Below are 13,714 nucleotides of genomic sequence, written 5' to 3' on the forward strand. Positions count from 1 at the left end.
TCTGTGCTCATTTGTGTACAAACATGTAACCTTTAATCAACTAACTGCTGTTTTTTCTTGTCTAAAGTAAAGATGCTGTGGAGTCTGTTGTTCATCATTTTGATTGGTAAGTGGATCATTTGATGTTCCTGCCTGGCACAGTGATGTTTCCAAAGTCGTTTCATTTAGTTTAAAGAGGGTTTGACTTTAGTAAAGCCAGTTTCATTTCTGAGTATTGAAGGATGGTTTACATTCTGTGCTTTCTGCTGTATTACCAAACAACAATATCAGAGCTGGCAGTAATTCACTCATTCTTACATCGTTCTCTGAAACTTCACAGGAAGATCAACTCAACAGGATCAAGGTAAGAGTGCATTTCTAAAAAGTTTCTTATAGTTGTATGATATAAAATATTATGGTATCGTGGAAATAAATAATCTTTTTTATAAGCATGAATCTGTGCAATTGTGTTTGTGTTTGTAGAATAAAGATATTTGCCACAAAAGGTGTTTGGGAGTGGAAAGGAGATTTTCCTGAGGAAACAACACTTGCCTCACTCTGAAGTATTATTATCACTGACATTGTTTTTTGTTTTTCTTCTTCTTTGTTTTTTTTTTTTGTTTTTTTAGATTCGCTTTCAGCTACATTATCAGAATGTAGCCCAGGGTGGGAACTATCAAACTGGATGACAAATTGGCATTTCAGTCTTCGTTCTTCACAGATAAGAATGGTGCCAAATACACTGCTGACAGAGCTTTTGATGGGAATATCTTGAGATCTGCTCACACTGCAAAACAGACCAACTCCTGGTGGACAGTTGACTTATTGGGTCTATATGAAATTTCCTGCATCACCATTTACAACATTAAACAATCAAATATTGATCTAAGAGGCGCTCGGATCCTCATCGGGAACTCATCTGAGAGAAATGCTGCTGACACCACTGAGTAATACCTTCATCTTACTTTGAATCATTCTGTTCTCAGTCAGGCTCCAGCATGTCCAATGTTTTTAGATGTTGTCCATGATTAATTTCAGGGATTATAATAGCCAAAAACAAAATATTGGAGGTTTTTCTGGTTCTAAAACACTTGGATTGTAATGCTTGTGGTGACATTTGTATCTCACAGTGACTGTAGAGAAACCTCTGTGGTTTGATTTTGCTGATTGAATGTAAATGATAGATGTCACAGCTGATTCCTGCTGGATGTGCTGAATCCTAACAAAAAGTGTCCTTTGATCATCTCAGACTCTTATCAGAGTTTGGTGTAAATACTAAAATAAGAATACTACAGTATAACATAGGAATACTTCAGTATATTTCTAACTTACCAGGAAGCTCAATCTCTTCTTCTTGACAATCCTTTCTTTAAAGATAAAACACAATTCGTGGTCAACTTGAAAGAAAGGCTGATATGAAATGTAAAAGTGGGGTCAGAGGTCAAATGTGACATCCCCATATATCTTTTCCTATATGCTTACGTGCACACTGTCAGTACAAATTATGTCCGTAAGAAACATAATTTTAAATAGCGACATATATAGCCATGTTATCATTTTGCCTTTGAAGGATAGGTCAGAGGTCAAATGTTATACTTAAAATCTTTCTATTGAACTTCATATATATGTTGATGATCCACACCACACTTCTAAGAATCAGTTTCTCAGCTTTAAAGCTTTTAGTTATTTTTTTGAAAAAAAAAAAATGACTGAGTTGACCTTGAGGACCTTGATGGATGCAAGCCAAATCTTAATGGATTTTTAACATGACTCCACTCTACACCTCTATAATGTTTTATCGGAATTTATTACATTTTTAAAAATGTATTGTGTTTATAGACAGAACGAATGGCACGCATGAAAACCCAATAAAAAAACGTAACCTCTTTGACGGAGGTAATATAGGTGTGGAGGTGCTGAGAGGCTGATGTACTACAAGTTAGAAAACACCTGCAAACAAGGAAAACAAAAGCAAATGAGAAAACAAGCACTGAATAAAGAAAAATGTTGATAAACAGAAAATTCAACCAAACACTTAAATGCATTTAAATCCAGTAACACAGATAACCCTGTATCCATTCTATCAAATGAAATAGGAGGTCTAATATGATGTGATGTGGTTTGGAGTAATAATCAAGTATATGAGTAAAATATAAAATCTTTATTCTCATTTTCCTTTGTTGTTTATTTGTAGGTGTTTTCCTTCTTTCTAAAATGTTCTCAGACAGCAGCTCACATTTATTATCCAGCTGTTCGACTGTCTCCACAGTTTACAGCATGAGTTAATAAAACAGAGCCAGAAACACAACTCTTTCTGTACATCTGTCCAACCTTTTGTCTTTTATCACAGGTGTGCAACAATCAACACGACTACTAATGGAGAAAATAAAACATTTAACTGTGAAAATGGACCAAAGTGGGGGCGTTATGTAACTGTGTACAAAGAAAAACTGGGTTTTTTTTAATTCTGTGTGAGGTGACGATGAAAGGCAGAAAAAAAGGTACAATAAAACATTCTTACCCACTAAGTTAACTGGTCAGTCATAGTCAATATAAATGTGTAAATGTTGACAGTAAGAATTATGTGCTTGAGTTAACGCAGCATGTTAGACACTCAGAAACACTGTTTGGTTTGATGCTTCTAAGTTTCATGTTTTTGATGTTTTTCCTTTTAGAGCCATTTAAACTGATTAAAGAGAACAAGACATGGGCAGACGCCCTGTACCACTGCAGAGAGGAACACATGGATCTGGTTTCCATCCTTGATGAAGAGACCCAGGTCTGGATTGGGTTGGAGGCTCAGAAGGCTGACACTCCTTTTGTCTGGCTGGGTCTTCACTACAGCTGCACCCTGGACCTCTGGTTCTGGGCTGATGATCATTGTGTAGGTTTTAATCAGTGGGCTCCAGACGAGACAAGAACAGCAGTCTGTGGCATGAGTGGTGCCATGAATACAAGTGGGAACCATTTGTGGTACAAGAAGTCTGTTTATGATAAATATAATTTCATCTGTGCAGTGTAAGAAGATCCATGGATTGGTTTTGTTTATTCAGTTAGGTGTCAGTAGTGGCTTGTTGGGTTGTAGCAAACTTTCCTGTAATAAATCAAAGGTGATGGGTTCAGGCTCAGTGTAGCAGGAAGATAAACAGTGGAGAAATTAAGAAAAACTCATCATTCTGTGGTATAATAACACAATTTTACAGTTTATAAATAGAAATTAATATTAATTTGCTTGAAGATAATTGCTTGGCAGTAATTGATTTGCTTATGTATGTCTCATGAAAATTAGCTGTGGAAAAACTAAAATAAAAAAACTCGCAGAAATGTTTATTAATTCATAATTTCTTGAATTAAAGTTTTACTTGAATGGCATTTAATGAACATGTTATCATTTTGAATTCGAAAGAGAGGTCAGAGGTCAAATATGATACCTCAAATCTTTGTATGGTACTTTCTGCACAGAAGCAAGTGTTTCTTATCTGTACGCGGTCATCTCTTTAGCTGGGAGGACTCTGGATATGCACATTTGTGTTTTGTGTCAAGAAAAGCTGATATGTGTTTCTACAAAATATTGCCAAAAGTTTTCACTCATCCAAATCATTGAATTCTGGTGTTCTAAACACCTCCATAATCAGTGAAAGGAACTCTTCATGGTTCAGCATACTGAGACATTTTGGACAATTTCATGCACCCAGCTTTCTGGGAATAGTTTGGGGATGGCCTCTTCCTGTTCCAATATGACTCCATATTGAAAGCTCCATAGAGACATGGATGACATGGAATTAGATGAATTAGAAGATAAATGAGAGCAGAGACTGTGAGCCAGGCATCCTGATGTGGACGAGGCCTCCTTGTCCAACATCAGTGTCTGACCTCACAAATGTGAAAGAATGACCAAAAATGCCCATAAACACACCTTGTGGAAAGCCTTCCCAAAATAGTTGAAGCTGTCATAGCTGAAGAGTGCACCAACATCATATTAATCAATATATTGTATCTGGAATACATGCGATCATGGGCCGTTTACATCGTCATGGTTTCTTGAAGTTTATGAATGTTTAATTTTCAAAAATGTTTTTTTTTTTTTTAAAGCTAAAACCAAAAGACGGGGTGAAAAAATCTTTGAAAATCTAAAGTCTAAAATCTTGCCAGATAACACAAAGAGCTATATATGAACGATGAATTTACAAAACACATGCCTGAGATGTCCAAAGAAAAAGAAGTTCAATTTCAAAACTGTACCTCAGTTCTTTTAAACAGTGAGTGAGTCTGCAGTCATTAGATGCATAGTAGTTCCCTTTCAGTCGATTCACTCGGTACAAAACATAAGTATAAGTAGCCGGTGTCATCACAGTCATCCCTCAGTTCGATAGCTGCTCTTCACCGAGCCAAACTGCTCAGTGGGGCCACCCTGTGTTGTACCTCGTTTCTCTCCTTCAGGGAACAGAAGTTATAGACATAACTATTCGTTCCCTTTCAGTCGATTCACTCGGTACAACACATAAGTATGGGACATATATACACACCCTGCAGAGCAGCCACCGAACCGGAATCGGACCACCACCACCTTAGTGAGCGGTAGACCCAGCAGAAAGGAGAGTATGAGCCACCGAAGGGGCTGTAACGTCTAACCAATAAAACCGCACAAAAGTGTGCGGTGATGCCCAACTAGCTGCCGCACAAATATCAGCTACAGGCACCCCTTTAAAAAGAGCCCATGAGGTAGAGGTCTGCGCGGGAATGTTTTTTTAGTCCCGCTCCCGCCCGCTCCCGCAAGGTTTTGTACCGCACCCGACCGCTCCCGCTGTATATTCAGTCTTTGTTCACCCGCTGCCCGCTTAGAATAATTTTCTACCCGACCCGACCGTTCCCGCTAAATTTAGATCTGGTTTCCAAAATCTCACATTTAAATGGGGTACCACCAAAAAATAGAGATAACAGATAAAACTGCAGGTTGTGCAATGATTGTATTTATTTTTCTTAAACAAGATGCATTTATCTGTCAAGATGCAACATTTATCTTTTAACATGGAAAACGTGTTGCAAAAATAAAATAAATAAAAACGAATACAGCATTGTGGCCTATTTGTTATTTTTATGTAAAATACAAACGTAACATTTTTCTGTCAACAAAGTAGGGAAAGTGTCGCGAAAAAAAAAAAAAGTCACTTAAAATTGTAAACAAAAGAACAAAATAGTTGGCCACTGCGAAATTAAATGATTGTTTAAACTATCAGTTTAACGAAAAAATGTCCCAATGTCGAATTCAAGGTCTCTCCTACAAAAGAAAATATGCATATATAAATACAACAATAAACGACATCTCAAAATTATAAACTATTAATCAAATGAACGAAACTTACTTAAAAAATCCAAATTATTTTAAATTTCCATGCAGGAAAAGAATGTCACTGACTGATGAGGGTTTCCTTAAAGTAAACTGACCGTTGTCTAATCCCAGCTGAACGTCCTTCAAGGAAATTGCATCTTCAGTTTGCTCTGCCATGTTGGTAAAGCGCGCTCTGATGCAGGTGATGCGCGCACAGAGTCACAGACTGTGCAAGTAAAATGCACGTGCAAAAAGCACTGATCCATGCGCTCAGTGCGTGTAACAGGCGTGAGCACTGGCTGTACCAGTGCTCAATTAGAATGAGGAAATCACAGATATGCTGTTCCGAAAAAATGTCGGGCACGCTATATTTTCAGACCGCCCGCTCCCGTTCAAATTACACCAGAGTTACCGACCGCTACCGCATTTTATTTGGAAATTTATTCCCGCGCCGCAAGAAATCTGGTCGGGTCCCGCGGCTCCCGCGGGACAGCCGCGGGAATGCAGACCTCTACCATGAGGTTGCCATCCCCCTGGTGGAATGAGCTCTCACCCCATGGGGCAAAGCAAGACCTTTGGTGCCGTATGCCAGTGAACTTGTATAATCCAGTGGGACAGCCTCTGTTCGGACAGAGCTCTACCTCTATTTGGATTAGCAGAGCAGACAAACAGCTGGTCACATAAACGCACATTCTGAGTGCGCTCAATGTAGGTGCGTAGCACACGCACTGGACCAAGAGAATGCATCCTCCTCTGCTCCTCAGATGCAAACAGAGGGGAGCAAAAGCTCAGCAACTCAAACTCCATTGAGCTATAAGATGCAGACATGATCTTGGGAAAATAGGCAGCATCTGGACGCAATACGACCTTGTGGCCATCAGGAGAGAACTGTGTGCAGGAGGGATGCACAGACAGTGTATGAAGCCAAAGCGAGACGTAATGCAGTCTTATATGAAAGAAATTTCATATCCACAGACTCAATGGGTTCAAACGGGGGGCTACAAAGGGCCTCCAGCACCAAAGAAAAGTCAAAAGCACGGACACTGGACTTAAGCACGGGTCTCAGCTGGCGAACCCCTTTCAGAAAACTTATGGCAAGGGGATGTGCACCTGATAGAGTTGGATGTCTTGAGACCACTTTTACGTGGTCTTGGTCTTGTCTTGGTCTCGGATCCCTCGGTCTTGTCTTGGTCTCGCTGTCTCGGTCTTGCTGTCTCAGATCGACATAGTGGTCGGGAGATTTGGAGTCAACAGTATCCGTGACACACAATGTAACGTTCGATAATGTGTCATGCGCAAAAGCATCAGCTCTAAGAGCCATGCTTAGAGAGTGCTTTGTAGTGAATCAGAAGAGTCAACTCCCATTGAGCGAGAGCTGGCTCCTATCTTAATTTCCTTTTGCTGCTCAGCTCTCACACAGTGGCTCAGCTATGCTCCAATCCCTCCATATTGTGGCCAATCACATGCAACGATATAGGATAATATCATTATGTCAAAAACAGAGAGGGTGAGAGACGCGACAGTCAAGTGGAGCGTGCGTCTGTCCTCTCAGTAAGTGAGTGAGACAGTAGACAGCGGTGAAGAGGGCTGTGCGAGTGCATCGCAAAAGTACATAAATATGCTTGACACCCGTAAACAAAGCAGCATCTGGCTGCAGTTTAAAGACTTTTTTGTCTCGGTCTCGGTCTTGGTCTCGTCTCGACTTTGTCTTGGTCTTGACTCGGTCTGTCTTGGTCTTGGTCTTGGTCTTGTCTTGGTCTCGATACCCTCTGGTCTTGGTATTGTCTTGGTCTTGGTTTAGGGGGTCTTGACTACAAGTCTAGCGTGATATCCCATACTTATGTGTTGTACCTCGTTCCTCTCCTTCACACACACACACAAACTTGTATAAATAAAGAATGCAGACGGTGACAGAGTGCGAGTCCATGAGTGTCTCCTGTGTGAGCGCTCTGTGACCGTCCTCGCGAGTAAAAGGCAACTGCAGTGTTTGTGTTTTCTAACTCAGGTGTCAAAGCTGAAGAACGACAGGGTGATTTAAAGAAATCCCCTGTCACTTATAAACAGTACATTTGCATACCGTACAGTGCAGTACATTTGGTTTACCGAAAATACATAAACAGGGTGCACCTTTAAGACCGATTGTCTGCATGATCAACTCTGTCACCTATAACATCTCCAAGTTTCTGGCTTCGATCCTCAACCCGCTGGTGGGCAGCTCTGAACACCACATCCAGAACACCCTGGATTTTGTTGAGAAGGTGAGAGATGTCATTATGGAGGCAGATGAAACCATGGTCTCGTACGACGTTACATCTCTCTTCACTTGCATCCCAGTCACGGAAGCATTGGAGGTAGTCCGTAAGAGATTACAGGATGACACCAACCTCAGCAACAGGAACACTCTCAGCATCAACCAAGTGTGTTTGAACTGTGTCTTCATTCCACCTACTTCACATACAAGGGTCAGTTCTACAGGCAGAAACATGGGTGTGCCATGGGCTCCCCAGTTTCACCCATCGTGGCCAATTTGTACATGGAAGAAGTGGAAAAGAGGGCTTTGCTATCCTACCCTGGAACACCACCAAGCCATTGGTTCAGATATGTGGATGACACCTGGGTGAAAATCAAATCTGAGGACGTACTACACTTCACGGATCACATTAACTCGGTGAACCGACACATCAAATTCACCAGGGAGGATATGAAAAGTGGCAGGTTAGCCTTCTTAGACTGTGAGATTTCCATCAGTAATGGGGGACATCTAAAAGCTGACGTGTACCGTAAACCTACACATACGGATCAGTATCTAAGGTTTGACTCTCATCATCCACTGGAGCACAAACTGGGTGTCATCAGGATGCTACAACACAGAGTGAACACCATCCCCACTGACACAGCGGCCAGGGAGGCAGAAGAACAGCACATCAAGAAGGCCCTGAGTAAATGTGGTTATCCCAGCTGGACTTTGTCAAAGCTGGGAAGGCACATAAAGACTGCTCCAGGGGATCAAGGACAGAAGGACATCCGCTGCCCAAGCGAAAACCTGTAGTGATCCCATATATGTCAGGAGTATCGGAGCAGTTGAGACGCATTTTTTCTAAACACCGGGTCTCTGTGGCTTTTAAACCCCAAAACACGCTGCGCCAAAAATTGGTCCACCCCAAGGATCGGGTCCCCCGACACAAACAGAGTAACATAGTGTACGCTGTTAAGTGCCAGGAGGATTGCCAGGATTTATACATCGGGGAAACCAAACAACCTCTGGCGAAGCGGATGGCACAACAGAAGAGCTACTTCGTCAGGCCAGGACTCTGCAGTCTATTTATACCTACAGTGGACACTCTTTCAATGATGAGGATGTACACATCCTGGACAGGGAAGAACGCTGGTTTGAGCGCAGAGTCAAGGAGGCCATTTACGTGAAAAGGGAAAGACCATCTCTGAATCGAGGAGGGGGCCTAAGGGTACATCTTTCGCCATCTTACAATGCTGTGATTGCAGCCATTGTTCCTTCAGCTGGCTGGTTTCAGTCATTATGCAAATGTACTGTTTATAAGATTGGGGAAACCTGCAGTCAGCTGAGACTGAAGAAGTCACTTGGATGAGTGACGAAACGTTTCTCCCACAAAACGCTACGTCCAGATGAACAGAATCAACTTTTGGAGATTTAAATGTTTGGTTGAATTTTCTGTTTACAGTTTTTCTCAAATGCTAAAACACATTTCACAAACGTTTCCACCATGTTCCCCAGTGTCTAAACACAACACCCTTTTCTAAAGCTACATAAACACAACCACACCTTCCCACTGCAAAACTCAAACTTTCACACCAAAAGAGCAGCTCGAAGCTTTCAAAAATGTAAACACTATACACATCATTACACACTACAGCAAAACAATTGAAAACACAATACTCAATTTGTGAGAAGTTTCTTTGTTTCATAACTGCCAATGCATATTTTTAGAAACTATACAGTAACGGATCGTCGTAGATCTCTGCAGAGGATTAGGCATTTAGATTTGTGAGTTTCATATGAAGAGTATAAATCTATAGAAAATCCTGCATGTACGTACACTATTGTAACACAACTCAATGCAAAAATGATCAGGGTGTGAAGTTTTTTTATTTACTTTATTTACACCACACACACACCACAATCACTGTGCGGCATCATGTCGCTGAGCTGCATCGGGCCACATCACCTCATCCACATCGCAGGCTATATTGTCTCTTGCCAGGCACCGCGGGAAAAACGCCCTGGAATGGCGAATCCATCCTTGGAAGGCCTCCGCTGGGATGTCAACACAGGCCAGCTCCATTGCCCTTAGGAGGTTCTCTCTTGTGTATGGTTGTCTGTCATAAACCTTCCATCTCCACGATGAGAAGAACTCCTCTATAGGGTTCAGGAAAGGGGAGTAGGGTGGCAGACAGACGTTTAAAAAGTGGTCACTGTTGCTGGTGAACCACTCTCTGATTTGGTTTGTTCTGTGGAAGCGGACATTGTCCCAAATGATCACATAAATGTGATGTGCGGGCCCAGGATGGTGTTGTTGGCGGTCCAGGAGGATGTCTTTTAGCTCCTCTAGGAAGGTGAGGAGACGTTGGGTGTTCTAAGACCCAAGGACAGTATGCCAGTGGACAAGCCCCTCCGAACCCATGGCCGCACAAAGGGTAATATTACCCCCCTGTTGGCCAGGGACCTCAGTGATGGCTCTTTGGCCAATGATGTTACGGCCTCTTTGCCTTCGTTTCTGCAGGTTGAAGCCAGCCTCATCCAGGAAGAGGTACTCATGAGGTCTGGCCATCGCGTCCAACTGTAATATCCTCTGTGAAAATGTGAAAGTGCACAGGTGTTCAGAACAACAGTCAATACATAATAAAAGCGTAGAGCACAAATAGAAAAATATAAGGGAAACCAAACATACAGCACCTGGAACACAAAAATATGAAAATAAACAGATCAACAAGATCAACAGATGGAATATACATTTCTCCTGTTCAGAGTGAGGCTGTTATGTTCAGTAGGCAAAGCATTCCCAGAGTTTTACGTCTAATTTGCCTTTGTCAAGAAATTGTGTTCATGTTTTGTGTTCAGAGATACTTTTCTGCATGCCTTGGTTCTAACGAGTGGATATTTGAGTTACTGTTGCCTACTCTCAGCAGGCAAAGCATTGCCATTTAGTCCGGACCTCATGTTTCATGAAGCATTATTTAAAGCAAAAATGAATCGGGTTCTGTCCTCAAGCAAGTATGAAATATAAACTTTTCTAAATCAACCTATCAAGCCAGAAGCTCAACAACAGCTGGAAATTTAAGCTAAAATTGCACATGTTTCATGTCTCACAGCTGGTTGAGTGCTGTGGAGTTCAGGGACCACAGCGGAAAATGGTACAAAGGAAATATAATATTTCATTAAAATAAAGGATTTAAAAAAAAGTTCAAGTGGAATGTTTTTTTATTCTTGTTATTCTTGGCTGGTGAACTCTTAGCCACCTATATAGCAGTTTCTAAATCCCTCCCCAGGTGTCTCAGCCCCCACTCACACCTTCACCCATGTCACCCAATAACTCATATAATAGCATGAAGGAGCAATGTTTCACTAAGAATCCAAACCTGCTTATAAAACTAGTAACTTCTTTGATTGGTGCACATTAAATACATTTGGACATATAGGAAGAAGATCGAGAACCACCTGGAGAGTAAGAACAGCAGGTTGGTGTGGCAGGGTGTCCAGCAGCTGACAAACTACAAGTCCAAATCAGGTGCGGCTGCAGGCGACCCAGCATTGGCAGAGGAGCTGAACATCTTCTTCACACGCTTTGAGGTCACTGCACCCTACGCCTTAGAGGAACAGCCACACCACACAGCCCACAGTAGCAGTACCATCATCACTCTGGGAGAGCATGAAGTGAGGCGCACCCTGCGGGCCGTTAACCCGAGGAAGACAGCCGGCCCAGATGGCATACCAGGACGTGTGCTGAGAGACTGCGCAGATCAGCTTGCCTATATTCTCACCAGGATCTTCAACCAATCCCTTGAACAGTCAAATGTCCCACCTTGCCTCAAGACCTCCACCATAATACCTTTGCCTAAGAAACCTCATATCTCTAGCCTAAATGACTATAGACCAGTGGCACTAACCCCGGTGGTGATGAAGTGTTTTGAGAAACTTGTGCGCTATCACATCATAGCAGCCCTACCTTGCAACCTTGACACACACCAGTTTGCCTACAGAGCAAACCGATCGATAGAGGACGCCATAGCAACAGCACTCAATGCAGCATTAACACATCTGGAGAAGCAAGGAAACTATGTGCGTATGCTCTTTGTGGATTTTAGCTCTGCATTTAACACCATTCTCCCATACAAACTGGATGCTAAGCTAAAAGACTTGGGGCTTCCCCACAGCACCTGTAAGTGGATTAATAGCTTCCTCACCGACCGCAGACAGAGAGTGAGAGTGGGATGTCACACATCTCCAGCCCTAAATTTAAGCACTGGGTCGCCACAGGGCTGCGTGCTTAGTCCACTGCTTTACTCGCTTTACACACATGACTGTATCCCCGCCCACCAGAATAACACCATCGTAAAGTTCGCAGACGACACTACTGTGGTGGGGCTTATATCTGGAGGAGATGAGTCTGCCTACAGAGATGAGGTGGAGCGGCTGTCTTCATGGTGTAAGGATAATAACCTTCTCTTAAACACGAAAAAGACTAAAGAACTCATAATCGATTACAGAAGACATAAGACAGAAATCCAACCACTAATCATCAACGACGACTGTGTGGAGAGGGTGGCAGACTTCCGCTTCTTGGGAGTCAGCATAGAGGGAAACTTATCATGGAGTGTGAACACCTCTGAGCTACTGAAAAAGACACAACAGAGACTGTACTTTCTGAGAGTACTCAGAAAGAACAACATCACACAGAGACTGTTGGTGTCTTTTTACAGAGCCTCCATCGAAAGCATACTAACGTACTGCATAAGCATTTGGTACGCTAGCTGCACAGTGGCTCAGAAGAAAGCACTACAGGGAGTAATCAACGCTGCCCAAAGGACAATCGGCTGCCCTCTCCTCAAACTGGAAGACCTACACAGTTCTCGCTGCCTCAAAAGAGCCCATAACATTATAAAAGACATTTCACACCCTGGACACTCCATGTTCGAACTGTTGCCTTCAGGTAAACGGTATAGAACAATATACACAAGGACTAACAGACTCAAACACAGTTTCTACCCAATTGCAATATCCTGTCTCAATGCTACTAAAAGTAGATGACGTTCACTGCCCCTGCTGTTATTTATGCCCTGCTGTTGGAATGTTTTAAATATGTCTTGTTGGATACGCTAACATAATTGACTGAGTGTTTGATTGTTGAGTGATATATCAACTAGGAAGTATGTCGAATGACTGTATGTGGCATTAGGCATGGATTGCTTGGGTGCATTTACTGTATGAGAAGATTGTATTTTATTTTATTTTCTACAGTATTTACAACATAGTTTTTAGTATTTACAACATAGTTTTTAAGTATTTATTTTCGTGAATGTTGCATTGATCAGAGACATCTTTCAATTTCATTGTACTTATGACAATGACAATAAAGAATATTCTATTCTATTCTATTCTATTCTATTCTATTCTATTGTGCAGCTGAATCAGACAGAGATGAACTTTAAATAAGTTCAACTTTGATGTATTTAACTATAACATTGTCTTTTAAGTAGCAATGGGTTTTCTTATCACAATATTAAGAATTTTTCCTCTCAATTTCAGTCTTTTCCCTTTTTTTGACACTTATTTTCAGTCTTAGCTCTGTCACTGTGGAAAGGAGGTGTGAAGGATAATGATAAAGTACACAGCTCAGTGAAAGTGGAACTGAGTTTCATGTTTTGATGTTTTTCCTTTTAGAGCCATTTAAACTGATTAAAGAGAACAAGACATGGAAAGACACCCTGTACCACTGCACAGAGGAACACATGGATCTGGTTTCCATCCTTGGTGAAGGGACCCAGGGCTGGGTTGGGTTAGAGGCTCAGAAGGCTGACACTCCCTTTGTCTGGCTGGGTCTTCACTACACCTGTGGTTTCAGCTTCTGGATCTGGGTCAATGATCAGTGTGTATTTTTGATCAGTGGCCTCCAGACAAGACAAGAACAGCAGTCTGTGGCATAAGCAGATTCATTTGTCAATTACCCTCAGCACGTCATCACGTCGCCTGGTGGGTGGTGTGGAGACTTAACTTTGTGACTAACTCAAGAATGAGGTGACATAGGCTTTTTAAAACTGATGCCATAGGTCATCAACTTGGAGGCTGAGGGGTAGCGCTGGCAGTCACCAGTGTGGTGTAATGTTTCCGTCAGGTTTACAGATATTCAGTGATTGCATCTGTGTTTCAAATTA

Source organism: Pelmatolapia mariae, linkage group LG10_11, assembly GCF_036321145.2.
Source record: "Pelmatolapia mariae isolate MD_Pm_ZW linkage group LG10_11, Pm_UMD_F_2, whole genome shotgun sequence".
Classification (NCBI taxonomy): Eukaryota; Metazoa; Chordata; class Actinopteri; order Cichliformes; family Cichlidae; genus Pelmatolapia; species Pelmatolapia mariae.